Below are 18,022 nucleotides of genomic sequence, written 5' to 3'. Positions count from 1 at the left end.
CATTGGGGCCAATGGAATGGGCCAGCAACACTCTGTATTCCTCAGTCCCCATGAAATGACACCAGATATACTCTCAGTTTATTAGGTACACCCATCTAGTACCGGGTCGGACCCCCCTTTGCCTCCAGAACAGCCTGAACGTAACGTGTGCCTGGAAAACATTCCCCACACCATTACACCACTGCCAGTTGACACCAGGCAGGATGGGGTCGTGGACTCATGCTGCTTACGCCAAATCCTGACTCTGCCATCAGCATGACGCAACAGGAACTGGGATTCGTCAGACCAGGCAATGTTTTTCCACTCCTCAATTGACCAGTGTTGGTGATTGTGTGCCCACTGAAGCCGCTTCTTCTTGTTTTTAGCTGATAGGAGTTGAACCAGGTGTGGTCGTCTGCTGCAATAGCCCACCCGTGACAAGGACGGACGAGTTGTGCGTTCCGAGATGCCGTTCTGCACATCACTGTTGTACTGCGCCGTTATTTGCCTGTTTGTGGCCCGCCTCTTAGCTTGCATGATTCTTGCCATTCTCCTTCGACCTCTCATCAACTAACCGTTTTTGCCCACAGGACTGCCGCTGACTAGATTTTTGTTTGTTTGTTGCACCATTCTCGGTAAACCCTAGACACTGTCGTGTGTGATAAGCCCAGGAGGCTGTCGGTTTCTGAGATACTGGAACCGCTGCGCCTGGCACCGGCGATCATACAACGCTCAAAGTCCCTTAGAATGGGCAAAACGAGTGACCTAACATTCAATCGAACAGTAACTGAATGCCTTGATGCCTGTCTGCCTGCTGTATATATCAAGCCACAGCCAAGTGACTCGCTGTCTGTAGGAGTCCTTCCAACACCTCTGCAAAAAAATTTTTTGTCTCTACAGCACAATTTTGTGAACATACCAGTCTGAACATTGTATTTTTTAATAGTGGTCTTAAAATGTTTTTTTTTTTTTTTTAAGCATACTTTGGTTTTCATAAATTCCTTCTTGCATTTGCTTAAAAGCACAATAAAAATGGCAATTTATAAAATGTAATATATTTTTAATTAATTATCAACGTTGCAATGTTTTTAAATGCAGGCTTCCTCATTATATACAAACGTCATCATTTGTGCTGCTGGCAGAATGGTAATGGTGTGTTCAAGACAACTCGGAATCTCTGAGCCTCAGAATAAAAAATGTGCATACGTTTTCTGCATGGAGCTTCCTATTAGTTGGTTTTGATACTTTCCAAGTGGGAAACTTGGACCTCATCTTTCTACAACGAGTTTCACTTTCACTTTAGGCAATGAGGAGCAAAAGCAGTAGCTGGCTGCAAGGCAGTAAATGTTTCTTTGCACTTCCAACTGAACAATCATTGCGTCTGATATGGCTTTGATTTATTTGTAAAGGGGCAGTGCAGAGGTCGGAATAACACTCTGAAATTGTGAAAATGATAATGCTCTAATTGTGTAAGAGTAGTTTTTAATTTTTTAAACGGCTGGAATTTCAGCTAGTTTTGGGCGGGTCGAGTTTTGGCCCAGACCATTACGTAATAATCTGATCTGATTATAATAGACCAATGACAGTTCATATTTTATTTGCAGATCCTCCCGCAGCAGCTGCTGGTCCCGCCCATTGAGGTATATAAATCACACCGGTCAAAAGGATAATTTTGTGCCACAGACTAGCAGACAACCTCCAACTCCCGCACTCAATCAGAAATATCATCTCAAGATTCCTCCATAACAGCCTAATCAAAGTCAAGGTTTCCACAGCCATCTCTCCACCATTCAGCCCAGAAGCTGGGGTCCCTCAAGGTGCAGTCCTCAGCCCACTTCTATGAAACATCTACATCTCAGGCATTTACTACCCCCCACCTCACCCTATGTCGGACAGGTATCACAATTTGCCGACGACTTCTGCTACTGGACCAGCTCCAAATGTCCACAACAACTAGCTTCCACAAAACACACCAAGTGCATAGATATTTTTTTTTAAGAGGTCATCCATGTGGGGAGTGAAACTAAACACTCAAAAGACACAGTGCATCTTATTCACCAGAAACACAAACCTAAAACCAAAGAAATCCATTACCCTCAAATTGTATAATGAAACAATGAAAATGGAAAAAAGATGCCAAGTTCCTGGGTGTAACATTTCTAAGAAACATGTTGTGGATAACCCATATTGAGAACCGAAGGACTGAAGAGGATCAATCACTTAAAAACACTTTGTGGAAGGAAACACAGAGCAGCACCTGAAACCATTAAAAAAGTTTACACCAGTTACATCAGATCAATCCTTGAATATGTACTACCTGCCTGGATTACAACTTCCACAAATCAAATGAACAGACTACAAAGAACACAGACCAAAGCAATAAAACTGCCATTCAGATAACCACGCTTCATCAACACTCAAAACGTCCACCACATATCTGGAGTCAAGACCATGACAGAAAGACAAGCAATATTATGACAGATATACCTGAACAGAGCAATCCACAACCCAAGCACAATGGGTCACAGAAACACTATCAACCACAGGGCTCTAAAGTGCAACTATTTTGGTCGCATATGCTCTTTGATATTTTGCTGTGTAACCTGACATTTTATTTTGGGAGCATCAGTGCGACCAGGGAAAAAAACACCCAGATAATAATTGTTGTAATGATAGGTTTCACAGTGCAGTTGTTTCCAAGTGCTCTATAGAAAAAAGTGAGTGCCGTTTCGTTCAATCCAAAGCCTACATATAAGGAACACTAGGGCTGACCCCAATTAGTCGACTGGTCGATTGTTTGGTCGTTCGGCTGTTGGTCGACAGAGACTGTTTTAGTCGAGCAGTAACATATACATATATATACAGTACCAGTCAAAAGTTTGGACACACCTACTCATTCCAGGGTTTTTCTTTATTTTTACTATTTTCTACATTGTAGAATAATAGTGAAGACATCACAACTATGAAATAACACATATGGAATCATGTAGTAAACAAAAAAGTGTTAAACAAATCAAAATATATTTTATATTAAAAATTCTTCAAAGTAGCCCACCCTTTGCCTTGATGACAGCTTTGCATACTCTTGGCATTCTCTCAACCAACTTCATGAGGTAGTCACCTGGAATGCATTTCAATTAACAGGTGTGCCTTGTTAAAAGTTAATTTGTGGAATTTATTTCCTTCTTAATGCGTTTGAGCCAATCAGTTGTGTTCTGGTAGGGGTGGTATACAGAAGATAGCCCTATTTGGTAAAAGACCAAGTCCATATTATAGCAAGAACAGCTCAAATAAGCAAAGAGAAATGACAGTCCATCATTACTTTAAGACATAGTCAGTCAATCCGGAAAATTTCAAGAACTTTGAAAGTTTCTTCAAGTGCAGTCGCAAAAACCATCAAGCGCTATGATGAAACTGGCTCTCATGAGGACTGCCACAGGAAAGGAAGACCCAGAGTTACCTCTGCTGCAGAGGATAAGTTAATTAGAGTTACCAGCCTCAGAGATTGCAGCCCAAATAATGCTTCGCAGAGTTCAAGTAACAGACACATCTCAACATCAACTGTTCAGACTGCGTGAATCAGACCTTCATGGTCGAATTGCTGCAAAGAAACCACTACTAAAGGACACCAATAAGAAGAAGAGACTTGATTGGGCCAAGAAACACGAGCAATGGACAGTCTAATGACTGGTGGAAATCTGTCCTTTGGTCTGATGAGTCCAAATTTGAGATTTTTGGTTCCAACCGCTGTGTCTTTGTGAGATGCAGAGTAGGTGAACGGATGATCTCCGCATGTGTGGTTCCCACCGTGAAGCATGGAGGAGGTGGTGTGATGGTGTGGGGGTGCTTGTCTGGTGATACTGTCTGTGATTTATTTAGAATTCAAGGCACACTTAACCAGCATGGCTACCACAGCATTCTGCAGCGATATGCCATCCCATCTGATTTGAGCTATCCGATTGGCCAGCGCAGTAGGCACACTCGATTTTGCCACAGATCTCCAAGTCCGCCGGGTGAGCAGAGTTTGTTTTTTCAGACAAATTAAAATGGTTCAAAATGGGAACACTTTGCTTACCTGGTGCACAGGGCTTCTGAATCAAGTGCACCTACCGCGAACAGCACAACACAAAAAATAATAAGAATAATAAGAGCAAGCAAGCCTTTATCATTGGCTTTTCTACAGAAATGTTTGGTGATCAACTAGGAATGCCTTGAGGATCACAATCTACCGGTTGGTGACCACTGGTCTAAGTAGTTCAGTACTCTAACTCTTGCTTCGCGAGGAGGGGCTATCGCTGCTAATTTGAAGGGGTGTCCACATTCTTTTGTATATATAGTGTAACTATGTAATTCTCTCTCAGTTATCAATATATTTGCCTCAATTTACTCTGAATTAAAAAAAAAATGCTAATTAGCAACAGAGAAGACCTTAGCAAGACTACAAATTCCAACAGGAAGCTCCTGCATGTCATCTCTAGCCAACACTGTCAGCTCCAGTTCACCAGCGCGATCAGAGACCTTCTGTGCCCAATCCATGATTAATCCATTTGCTGTATTGAAATGAATTGAATAAAGTGTTGCACTTCTTACGTCCCCTTTCTCTGTCTTATCTAGCCACTGACTACACTTTAGCTAGCTAGTTAGCAGAGCAGTAGATAAAAAAATAAAGTTGTTTTACTTTTAAGTATCTTAGCAATACAATGAGTTCTATACAGCTGTCAAGAGTCACTTAATCAATTATATAATAATTACCCAGATTAGAATAAATAACTCAGTTCTAGAATGTTGTCATTGACGAGGATAAATCAAAAAATCTATTGACATTCAGAATTGACTTTTAGACTACCAGCCTGTATTGTAGTTACATGACCAGAGACAAATCTTCAAAGGCACAGTATTTATTTATTTGGAGTGGTACACAGTCTTGATTTATAGGATCCTTCCCACTATATGATTTATACGTTATCAATGAATAGTTTATGGAAAGAAAGTGCACTTGTCCTCATGAAAATGACAGTTTATTAAATATTCTACAGCTGTAATGTCATCAATCAAATAAAACGTTATTTATATAGCACATTTCTGTAAGTTATACAGCAGGCAACAGTTGGACAGCGCACCAACCCCAACTAGCACACCATGAGGAGAGGGAGGTTGACGGCCAGCAATTTTGCAGCAGTGGTTAGGGTCAATCGCGTTACTCCGTCGCTGCTAAAAAGGGTCCTCAGATCAGTTGTTGGATGGGGTGTTGTCTGTAAAGTGGGGCACAGACAACGAAGAGGAGGGCATCAAGGCATTCAAAATGGCTACAGGGATGGATGTACAGGAGTCAGAGCTTTGGGTTACAGGGTCTGGGATCCTGGGTGCCTCACCGTATGGTCTGGTGGGCACCACAGCAGTGGTGGAGGTCAAGTGTCCCTATGGTGCAAGGGACCTTACCATTGAAGAGTCAGTGAAGTCGAAGGATTTCTATATCAAGGAGGGAGAGTCTTACTGCCTCCGTGAAGAACATCCTTACTGGCACCAGGTCCAAGGTCAGCTCCACATCACTGGAGGGGTCACATGCTTCTTCGTTGTGTGGACCACCATCCAGCGTGACGACCTCTGACAGACTCATATTGCTCCTTCTGTCAGTACCTGTTTTCAGGGAAGCCAATGGTCCAAAAATATTCCACATAGTTCATACACACACTAAGCTCCCATAATAGGTTATAAAAGTTTTGCTCAAAGTTGCCAACTAAAGTAATGTACCGTGGCTTGTGAAAGTATTCACTCCCCTTGGCATTTTTCCTATTTTGTTGCCGTATATCCTGGAATTAAAATGGATTTTTGGGGGGTTTGTATCATTTGATTTACACAACATGCCTACCACTTTGAAGATGCAAAATATTTTTTATTGTGAAACAAACAAGAAATAAGACAAAAAAACAGAAATCTTGAGCATGCATAACTATTCACCCCCCCCAAAGTCAATACTTTTTAGAGCCACCTTTTGCAGCAATTACAGCTGCAAGTCTCTTGGGGTATGTCTCTATAAGCTTGGCACATCTAGCCACTGGGATGTTTGCCCATTCTTCAAGACAAAACTGCTCCAGCTCCTTCAAATTGGATGGGTTCCGCTGGTGTACAGCAATCTTTAAGTCATACCACAGATTCTCAATTTGATTGAGGTCTGGGATTTCACTAGGCCATTCCAAGACATTTAAATGTTTCCCCTTAAACCACTCGAGTGTTGCTTTAGCAGTATGCTTAGGGTCATTGTCCTGCTGGATGGTGAACCTCCATCCCAGTCTCAAATCTCTGGAAGACTGAAACAGGTTTCCCTCAAGAATTTCCCTGTATTTAGCGCCATCCATCATTCCTTCAATTCTGACCAGTTTCCCAGTCCCTGCCGATGAAAAACATCCCCACAGCATGATGCTGCCACCACCATGCTGGGGATGGTGTTCTTGGGGTGATGAGAGGTGTTGGGTTTGCGCCAGACATAGCGTTTTCCTTGATGGCCAAAAAGCTCAATTTTAGTCTCATCTGACCAGAGTACCTTCTTCCATAAGTTTGGGGAGTCTCCCACATGCCTTTTGGCGAACACCAAACGTGTTTGCTTATTTTTTTCTTTAAGCAATGGCTTTTTTCTGGCCACTCTTCCGTAAAGCCCAGCTCTGTGGAGTGTACGGCTTAAAGTGGTCCTATGGACAGATACTCCAATCTCTGCTGTGGAGCTTTGCAGCTCCTTCAGGGTTATCTTTGGTCTCTTTGTTGCCTCTCTGATTAATGCCTTCCTTGCCTGGTCCGTGAGTTTTGGTGGGCGGCCCTCTCTTGGCAGGTTTGTTGTGGTGCCATATTCTTTCCATTTTTTAATAATGGATTTAAAATGGTGCTCCGTGGGATGTTCAAAGTTTCGGATATGTTTTTATAAATCAACCCTGATCGGTACTTACATTTACATTTTAGTCATTTAGCAGACGCTCTTATCCAGAGCGACTTACAGTTAGTGAGTGCATACATTATTTTATTTTTCATACTGGCCCCCCGTGGAAATCGAACCCACAACCCTGGCGTTGCAAACACCATGCTCTACCAACTGAGCTACATACTTCTCCACAACTTTGTCCCTGACCTGTTTGGAGAGCTCCTTAGTCTTCATGGTGCTGCTTGCTTGGTGGTGCCCCTTGCTTAGTGGTGTTGCAGACTCTGGGGCCTTTCAGAACAGGTGTATATGTACTGAGAGACATTTGACAGATCATGTGACAATTAAATAAAGTCCACCTGTGTGCAATCTAACTAATTATGTGAATTCTGAAGGTAGTTGGTTGCACCAGATCTTATTTAGGGGCTTCATAGCAAAGGGGGTGAATACATATGCACGTACCACTTTTCCGTTATTAATTCTTTAGAATTTTTTGAAACAAGTTATTTTTTCACTTCACTTCACCAATTTGGACTATTTTGTGTATGTCCATTACATGAAATCCAAATAAAAATCCATTTAAATTACAGGTTGTAATGCAACAAAATAGGAAAAACGCCAAGGGGGATGAATACTTTTGCAAGGCACTGTAGTTAATTTTATCATGGGCAGGGTGGGAATTTATAAAACAGTGTGGTCCTCTGTAGCTCAGCTGGTAGAGCACGGCGCTTGTAACGCCAAGGTAGTGGGTTCGATCCCCGGGACCACCCATACACAAAAATGTATGCACGCACGACTGTAAGTCGCTTTGGATAAAAGCATCTGCTAAATGGCATATTATTATTATTATTATGTTCTAATTATTTCTTACTCCCTGTGTCTTACTTGCTGAAGGCCCCAGTCATCCTTGTCTGTATCTGGCATTGTTGAAAAACAAGTGAACAATGAATAAAGATCATACACAAACAATAGGCTCCTAGAATTGGTTATGTTACATTCAAGTCAGTGGCGGTCGGTGCCGTTTAAGATGAGGGAGGATTATTATTTATTTGGTGAGCATGGCCTTATTTCTATTACAGCATATTAGATGACTGTCATTTATATTCCATTAACCCAGCTCAATGTAACATCAATAGGTTTAGGCTACTACATGACACTAATTTTTCCTATACCCATCATGAGGTTGCTACAACCTATCCTATGAATGAAAGTTTACAACGTACTGTAGGTGCACAGGTCGAGAGAAATTTGAGTAATCAAGGTGACAGACATTGACACATTCAATACCGTCTTGCACAATCTTGCCTGCATCTAGCTGGTCTAGAGAGTAATCATTAGTCCAACAGTTGCAAACAAGAGTTTCTATTGGACAAATTCAGATATGTTTATCCCCGTTTCGCTACGTTTGCTTCCGTTTAAGAAACATTTTTCAACAGAATTGGCGGAATGAATATACTCCTGATCACATGCAAACACAGTTAACTTTCATAGCAGCCACATACAGACAGCGTGGTCCCTTTGATCGTTTGGTAATTCCTTCTCGCATCTACGCGCTCTCCTCCTCTCACCTTTTCCCTTCACTTGTGGAATTTAGGGCACAACACATCAGCAGTCTGTGACCAGGCGAAAAAACCTTTCCAAGCCAAACCTTCATATCATAACCGCTACACACAGCCTACATCGTTGTCATCATATTAGCTAACGCCAAGTCAACATAGCTGTTAGAACTAACGCTTTAGTAAACCCACTACAATCACGCAGTGCACTGTACAGTTAGCAAACAGTTTAGCAGTTACACCGGCAGGCCCCGGTGGCAATAACTTTATAAAACTAAAAGCTTACATTGACTTAGAAGACTTCCAGTTTGGATAGCCATAGCCAGCTAGGTAACATAGCATCCCTCTCCGTTTGAGCCGGTTGTTTGAGTAGGCTAGCTAGCTGCATTGGCTAGCTAAGTAAGTGAAAGTGAAAGAAAACCCCCAAAATATAGTTAGCTAGCTCTCTCGCTCTTGCTTCTCCTTAATTTTTGAAGAAATGTATTTGTTCAAAACTGTTCAACTATTGTCTGTCTCCTTCTGAGTCAACTACTCACCACATTTTATGCACTGCAGTGCTAACTAGCTGTAGCTTATGCTTTCAATACTAGATTCATTCTCTGATCCTTTGATTGGGTGGACAACATGTCAGTTCATGCTGCAAGAGCTCTGATAGGTGTAAGAATATCCTCTGGATGTTGTCATAATTACTATGGAAAGGGGTGAGAACCACGAGCTTCCTAGGTTTTGTATTGAAGTCAATGTACCCAGAGGAGGATGGGAACAAGCTGTCCTCCGGCTACACCATGGTGCTACCCTACAGAGTGCTGTTGAGGCTACCGTAGACCTTCATTGCAAAACAGTGTGTTTAATCAATTATTTGGTGACGTGAATATATTTAGTATAGTTTATCTAAAAAGGACAACTTTAATGTTTCACTATTTTTATTTTCATGAAATTCAGTGAGGAGGATGGTCCTACCCTTCCTCGGAGGAGGACCCTCCACTGATTCAAGTTTTGCTCAAAGCAGCCAACGAAAGTAATGTAGTTAATGTAAGTTCAATCACAAAGGCTGGTCTGAGTGCATCTCTTCACAGCTGCATTCAGTAGTACAACAAAATTCACATTGCATTTTATCATGGGCACAGTGGGAATTTATATATGTGATGTTTAAATGATGCCTTACCCCCAGAGTGAGAGAGAGTAAGAGAGAGATTACATAATTTCCAGCAGATCTCCTTGCTGAGGGTGGCGTTGATCATGCACTGCTTCTCGTGGGGTGAGCCTGATGTTCAGCATGTCACGGCTCATGTCTAAAACATGGGGAAAAGTGGACATAAAGTCAAAATGTCGCTGCATCTACAAATTCAATGTTTTACACAATATTGTATCATATTTTATGAGGTACTGACCTGTCCGTCCACAGGCTCGATGTGCCGTAGTCTCCACAACTGGAAGCTCATGCTTGGATCACACTGGCACAGAATGTCCATGCACTAGATGGTTTGAGGGATGTAAAGAGACATTTGGTCAGTGGTGGGTCTCTTTCAATGCTGTATCACCATGTTTATCTGGACAAGAAAACGCATTGTTTATCATAACACAAACACATTATGCTAGCCTATGCTGGTTTTCTTTTTACTTGTAAGGAAGGTAACGTGCGTTGTACACGTAACTACAGTCAGTGGTTAACTAGCTAATTTTCAAAAGCATCTAGCTAACCACAGATCTTTGACCTAACCAAAATAGCTTGTTAGCAGCTAGCAAACAGGGCTTACCTTATCACACAGCTCCAGCGACGCCTGTCGCTTACAGAGGTCGGAAAACGATGAAATACACGTGTGCTTATCGTAGTGGTTACAATCCGTGGTCCTCTGTCGCTCAGCTGGTAGAGCAAGGCGCTTGTAACGCCAAGGTAGTGGGTTCGATCCCCAGGACCACCCATACACAAAAAATTATGCACGCATGACTGTAAGTCGCTTTGGATAAAAGCGTCTGCTAAATGGCATATTATATTATTATATTATTACATAGCACAGAACCATCCTTGCTTCTGATCGACGGAGAGACCTAAGGTTAGCTAGTTAGCTACAAAGGCCAGTGTAATTCAAAAAAGTATAGTAATAAAAAAATGCTACGGTAGCTAGCTAGGTAAAAAAATAAATAAACACCCCTTCACTTTTTCAATATTTTGTTGTGTTCCAGCCTGAATTTTAAATGGATTATATTGAGATTGTGTCACTGGCCTAAACACAATAACTGCAATTATGTAATTACAAATTATTTCACCATGATGCCAATGGTGACTTTAAAACAGTTAAGCGTTTAATGGCTGTGATAGGAGAAAACTGAGGATGGATCAACTACATTGTAGTTACTCCACAATACTAACCAAATTGACAGCGAAAAGAAGGAAGCCTGTACAGAATACAAATATTCCAAAAGGCACTAAAGTAATACTGCAAAAAAAGTGGCAAAGAAATTAACTTTATGTCCTGAATACAAAAGCATTATGTTTGGGGCAAATCCAATACAACACATTACTGAGTACCACTCGGCATAATTTCAAGCATGGTGGTGGCTGTAATCGTTAAGGACTGGGTTGTTTTAAAGGATAAAAAAATCAACTGAATGGAGCTAAGCACAGGCAAAATTCTAGAGGAAAACCTGGTTCAGTCTGCTTTCCACCAGACACTGGGAGATGAATTCACCTTTCAGCAGGACAATAACCTAAAGCACAAGGCCAAATCTACACTGGAGTTGTTTACCAAGAAGATAGTGAATGTTCCTGAGTGGCCGAGTTACAGTTTTGACTTAAATTTACTTGAAAATCTATGGCAAGACTTGAAAATGGTTGTCTAGCAATGATCAACAAACAACGTGTCTAGCAATGATCAACAAGCCCAGTTATACAGCACCATGCAGCAGGAAGTGGTCTGGGGCCAAGATTCAATAATCAACAATTCTAGAATGTTCGTCAAAAACGGTATATAGTTTACCACCCGGACAGTAGGTGGCGGCATGCATCTCTAACGATTGTTTGCAGACCGCCATAATACCTTAGAAGAAGAAGGTCTGGTGCTGAGCGATTAACCAAAATGTAGGTTATTTTTAGTTTTTTAAACAACTAATTGACTCACATCAGTTCAATTATTAATATTACATTTCGTTCTGGTTTTTTTCTGTGAGCTCAATGCGCACATTGCACAGTTTCTCTAGAGACAAATCAGATCCAGCCTGAACTGTGTGAGGTAGTAGGGAGTGGTAGTTTCCAACAGGCCAATATTCTACATAGTTTAGCGCAGAAAACGTGGTAATTAACTACAATGATCATAATCCATTGCGCATCTACTTGTCCGGTCTGTTTCTTTTATGCCTGCTATGGAAGAGAGAAGAATGCGTGAATGTGAGGTGATATAGAGAGCAACTGTTGCTTCGCAAGCTATCTCTACCTGAAAAGACATGATCTAAGTCAGGGGTGTCAAACGTCCGGCCCGCGGGCCGGATCAGGCCCGCAAACGGGTTTAATCCGGCCTGCGAGATGATTTTGTAAAGTATAAAAATGTGCTGCAATTTTTCAATAAAATAAACTGCTGTTCCAATTGCGTCCACTGGATGGCGCAATAGCAATTGTGTTAAGCAAGCAAACTGTTTATACCGGGGCAGAGCAAGTAGGTCAAGTCTGTGTTTACTCACAGCCGAGACATCAGTGACGCTGCAGTGAAAGCTAGCTACCTCATTGCTAATGAAATCGCAGTGGCTTCAAAACCATTTAGTGAGGGTGAATTTGTAAAAACATGCATGATGAAGGCAGCGGAGATTGTGTGCCCTGAAAAGCATCAGGCTTTTGTAAATATCAGCCTGACAAGAAACACAGTTGCAGACAGGATTTCCGATCTTTCAGTGGATTTGGACAGCCAGTTGAAGCAAAAAGTAAAGTCATTTATTGCGTTTTCGGGTTGCAATTGATGAAAGCACGGACATTACAGATGTTGCACAACTGGCCATTTTCATCCGCGGAGTTGATGACACATTGACCGTCACCGAGGAGTTCGTGGAGTTGGTGCCGATGACAGATACAACGACAGCAGCTGATATTTTTACCGCACTCGTCGACGCGCTGGACAGGGTCGGAGTGGACTGTTCCCGCGCTGTCAGCCTGGCTACAGATGGTGCGCCCTCAATGATCGGGAAAAAAGCAGGCGTTGTGACAAAGTTCAGAGAGAAAGTGCAATCTGCAAATGGAGGACGTGATCTTTTGACTTTTCACTGTATTTTGCACCAGGAGGCTTTGTGTTGCAAGTAATTAAAGATGGATAACGTCATGAAGGTGGTCATCCAAACTGTTAATTTCATCCGATCCAGAAGCCTGAATCACCGTCAGTTTGACAGCCTTCTCAGAGAGAAAGACCACATCTATGGCCTGCCATACCACACTGAGGTAAGATGGTTAAGCCGAGGTGCTGAGGCGTTTCTTTGATTTACGAGAAGAAATTGAACAGTTCATGGAAGAAAAGGGCAAACCAGTGTTAGAATTCCATTCGGCAGAATGGATGCAGGACCTTGCATTTATGGTGGATGTTACAGAGCACCTGAATAACTTGAACAAACAGCTGCAAGGGTGCAACAAAGTTGTCACGCAGTATTATGACAGCATACGTTCTTTCAAGTTGAAGCTGTCATTGTGGGAGACGCAACTTGCCGGTGGTGATGCAGCTCACTTCCCCTGTCTGAAAAATGTGTGCGCGACCCAACATGTGGCAGACATGAAGCGGTTCAAAGATAAAATAACGGGACTGTTAAGGGAGTTTGAGCAACGCTTTCAGATTTTTGGTGAACTGGAGAAAGACGTTTTTTGCTCGCCATTCACCGTGAATCCCTTTGATCTGCCCGTCAGCATCCAACTTGAAATAGACTTGCAGTGTGACTCGGATTTGAAGGGCAAATTTGCCGCAGCTGGCTTGGACACATTTAATCAGAATCTCTTGCCAGGTTACCCCAACTTGACAGCCCTCGCTGCAAAACTGTTGTGCATGTTTGGAACCACATATCTTTGTGAGCAAGTTCTCTCTGTAATTAGCATAAATAAAACAAAGCTGCGCTCAAGGCTCACGCACAAGCACTTGAATCACATCCTGAAGTTGGCTGCCACTCAGGATGTGACGCCTGATATTGATGCGCTGGTGAAAGCTAAAAGATGCCAGGTATCAGAGTCAAATAAACTATGCAACCCCACTTAAAGTGCTACATGAGACACCCTGATATAGTTCTGTGATCTGTGATATACTTCTGTGAATCACTGAGGCATTGTGTGTTTGTGTGTTCTTTGTCCTCAGAACTTTCAAATAACTTGGTGTTTTATGATTAATAGTGATGTTGTGCTTTTGGACACACTGTCCTCAGGCTCCAGCTTTATGTTTATATGTTTTTATGTTGATGTGCTATTGTTTTTAATTGATTTTATTTTATTTGTATATTTAACCTATTCTTGACTCTGTGGTTCTTGCACTTGTTTGGGGAACAGGATTTCATTCTTTTTATCTACATTGCTGCCTGAGAAATGACCCCCTGAAATAGTTCTGTGATCTGTGAAACAGTTCTGTTAATCACTGAGGCATTGTGTGTTTGTGTTCTTTTTCTTTAGAATTTTCAAATAAACTTGACGTGTTTTATGATTAATAGTGATGTTGTGCTTGTACTATTTTGGAAACACTGTCCTCAGGCTCCAGCTTTATGTTGTATGTTGATCGTATTAAAACAAAGAAAACAATCTGAAGTTGTTGTTTTTAAGTTATATATACCATGATTTTTCCGGTCCGGCCCACTTGGGAATAGATTTTCCTCCATGTGGCCCCTGAGCTAAAATGAGTTTCACACCCCTGATCTAAGGCCAGAACCAATGTTAGTCACCATGGCCCCTAGCCCAGTGGTGGGTCGCACAAGGGCGGGGAGGGTAGTTAAACCTGTCAAGAGACTAATTGAGTCAATCCCCCAGAAGGTGCAAGTTGAACATAGTACAGAGATATAGTACAGAATGACAGTTTATTTTACGGCTAAGGTAGATATAGTGTAAGAGGCACTATGCATCTAGGGGCAGTTGAAGGTCTGACCAACTTTCACTTTCCCTGAACCCTATGGGTAGCTTTGAGCTGAATTCAGAATTATGCCTTGAGCTTGGTAGATTATTTTGTTTCGTTTTACAAGGTTGGTGAAATTCAAGAGGGGTGAATGTAACAGTTGTTAAAGTACTTTGTGAATTTCACCATGTTCATATATTAATATAGCATGTTGATTTGTTATTTTGCATGCCTGCATCCTGGGAATAGGAGAGTGTGTACTTATGTTTTGCCCTGCGTGCTCGTGCTCAAATAATTTTGATGCACTATGAGAGGTAGGCACGCTTTTTCTGTCGTCTTCAGAAAAGTTAGATTCCTTCAAGCACAAAGTCGTACACACAGTGTTTTGTCATGAATAATGTTGTATATTTAGAGTTTACTCATGAGTGGATGGTATTGTTAAGATGCAATTGTAATTGTACTTTTTAGGATGATATTAACATTCTGAATTCAACATGTGGTTACTAGCTAGCTAAGGTATTGTATGTGTGAACGATGGCTAGCTCCTCCACTGATCCCAGTCCTTTGTATTGTGCATCTATGTTGTAGAAAGAGGCGACAATGGGCAGAACATATTTGTGCTCTACAAATGTTTTGTATTTTCTTTTGGATGCAGGTATGTGGTTTTATCTATGTAAAATGTATGTTGTGTTGATACATTATAAGGAGAGGTTGTACTCATTTTTGTATTCTAAAAATAATGTTGATGCACTATGAGAGAAAGAGGCGACAATGGGCAGAACATATTTGTGCTCTACAAATGTTTTGTATTTTCTTTTGGATGCAGACAGAATTCTGATTCATTAAAACAGCCTGATCTCCGAAGTCCACGTCTATAGTCCCAATCAATCACACACAACGCAGAGATACAGCCGTGCAGTACAGTGCAGGTTACATTTATTTAATCAATTTTAGAATAATGCTGTAATGTAACAAAACGAGGAAAAAGTCAAGGGGTCTGAATTGTATACGATTCAATATGTATGTCCAATATGTGAAATATGTATGTCCAATATGAAAAAACAATTTGATTTAAGCTGATTGGCAACTTTTTAAGGGCCGCAGGATTGAGCAGTGATGATCCTCTTGGTGTATATTCTGTACAATTGGAAACTAGAAGTGCTTCTGAGTAGAATTGACACCACATTTACTCAAACACGAAGTACAGAAAATTGTGGTCGGTGCAATAAATGATAGGAGTACACACAAAAACCATTGTTCACCATTTAGGCTTGAAAAAATAAATCACATAATATCGCAAATAAATACTTAATTATTATTTGTATGATAACTTGTGTAAAATATATCTTTGTGAACATTTCCATAATTTTCACCGTCATTTTTCATTTACAAAAGGACGGGACTCTTATTCTAAGAGTCCAAAAATCCGTGATATGGAAGTACTTAGTTATTCTTGCGCGCTTCACATACTTCACAGCGTCTGGTGACGCTACGTATTATCCCTTCTTTATACCTCAGTTGAACTATCCCATCAGGCTCCAGTGCTAGCTACCTAGATAATTTGTCGTTGTTGGCTTGCATAAATATATTGATTACTTCCCCTTTCATCTGTGGGTAATGACGAGAAAAAGCAAGAGAGCGATAGTTTGTGCAGTAGGTGGCTGCAAGGCTGAAACTGTTTCTTTGCACCGTCTTCCATCAGAACAGACACTTCGTCTGATTTGGCTTACATTTATTTTTAATAATCAAGTGCCAGAGAAGTTCAGTCAGTACCTGCGCATATGCACAGCACACTTCTCATCGGACTGCATTGCAAATCAGGATAGGTACACAAGTGGATTTACTAAGAGCTTGATCCTCCATCAAGGTTCTGTCCCATCCATCTTGCACCCGGCAGCGGCAACTAACCAAGTAGTACGTTTTTAGCTAGATAATGTAAAGGACATGCTATATCTTGTAATGCTGCTGCACATCAACACAATCAATCATAATCAGTCTTTGCTCGCAGCAATCGTGAAAGTCCTAAAACAATGTTGAAAGGGGGGTTAATGTTACCGGTGGCGGTAGCACTACGTAATCAGAATAGTGCATGCACTTGTACATAAATCCACCATGGCTACTCCCGCCTCCAGTAGTTGATCTAGAAGTGTTGGAGAAACTACAGAAAGATAGGGAGAGTGTTGATCCATCTGATTTGTTTAAGAGACGTCTGGATACTTATATTTTTATTTTGTATTTCACCTTTATTTAACCAGGTAAGCCAGTTGAGAACAAGTTCTCATTTACAACTGCGACCTGGCCAAGATAAAGCAAAGCAGTGCGATAAAAACAACAACACAGAGTTACATATGGGGTAAAACAAAACATAAAGTCAAAAATAAAACAGAAAATATATATACAGTGTGTGCACATGTAGAAGGTTATGGAGGTAAGGCAATAAATAGGCTATAGTGCAAAATAATTACAATTAGTATTAACACTGGAATGCTAGATGTGCAAGAGATTATGTGCAAATAGAGATACTGGGGTGCAAAAGAGCAAAATAAATAACAATATAGGGATGAGGTAGTTGGGTGGGCTAATTTCAGATGGGCTGTGTACAGGTTCAGTGATCGGTAAGGTGCTCTGACAACTGATACTTAAAGTTAGTGAGGGAGATAAGAGTCTCCAGCTTCAGAGATTTTTGTAATTTGTTGCGAAATAGGAAGCCGATTCTAGATTTAACTTTGGATTGGAGATTCTTAATGTGAGTCTGGAAGGAGAGTTTACAGTCTAACCAGACACCTAGGTATTTGTAGTTGTCCACATACTCTAGGTCAGACCCGTCGAGAGTAGTGATTCTAGTCGGGTGGGTGGGTGCCAGCAGCGTTCGATGGAAGAGCATGCATTTAGTTTTACTAGTGTTTAAGAGCAGTTGGAGGCTACTGAAGGAGTGTTGTATGGCATTGAAGCTCGTTTGGAGGTTTGTTAACACAGTGTCCAATGAAGGGCCAGATGTATACAAAATGGTGTCGTCTGCGTAGAGGTGGATCTGAGAGTCACCAGCAGCAAGAGCGACATCATTGATATACACAGAGAAAAGAGTCTGCCCAAGAATTGAACCCTGTGGCACCCCCATAGAGACTGCCAGAGGTCCAGACAACAGGCCCTCCGATTTGACACATTGAACTCTATCTGAGAAGTAGTTGGTGAACCAGGCGAGGCAGTCATTTGAGAAACCAAGGCTATTTAGTCTGCCAATAAGAATGCGGTGGTTGACAGAGTCGAAAGCCTTGGCCAGGTCGATGAAGACGGCTGCACAGTACTGTCTATTATCGATCGCGGTTATAATATCGTTTAGGACCTTGAGCGTGGCTGAAGTGCACCCATGACCAGCTCGGAAACCGGATTGCATAGCGGAGAAGGTACGGTGGAATTCGAAATGGTCGGTGATCTGTTTGTTAACTTGGCTTTCAAATACTTTCGAAAGGCAGGGCAGGATGGATATAGGTCTGTAACAGTTTGGATCTAGAGTGTCACCCCCT

The 18,022-nt window shown here is 41.5% G+C and overlaps 1 protein-coding gene across 3 annotated transcripts in view; it reads right to left on the bottom strand.

Moving 5' to 3' along the window:
* LOC121545936 overlaps positions 1-18,022 on the bottom strand; it is a 92,394-nt gene that overhangs the window by 17,135 nt on the left and 57,237 nt on the right. The window lies entirely within an intron of this gene.

This window comes from Coregonus clupeaformis, chromosome 30 (assembly GCF_020615455.1).
Source record: "Coregonus clupeaformis isolate EN_2021a chromosome 30, ASM2061545v1, whole genome shotgun sequence".
In the NCBI taxonomy this organism is placed as follows: Eukaryota; Metazoa; Chordata; class Actinopteri; order Salmoniformes; family Salmonidae; genus Coregonus; species Coregonus clupeaformis.
The sequence above is the reverse complement of the archived record's forward strand: the minus strand, read 5'-3'. Positions and strand labels throughout refer to the sequence as shown.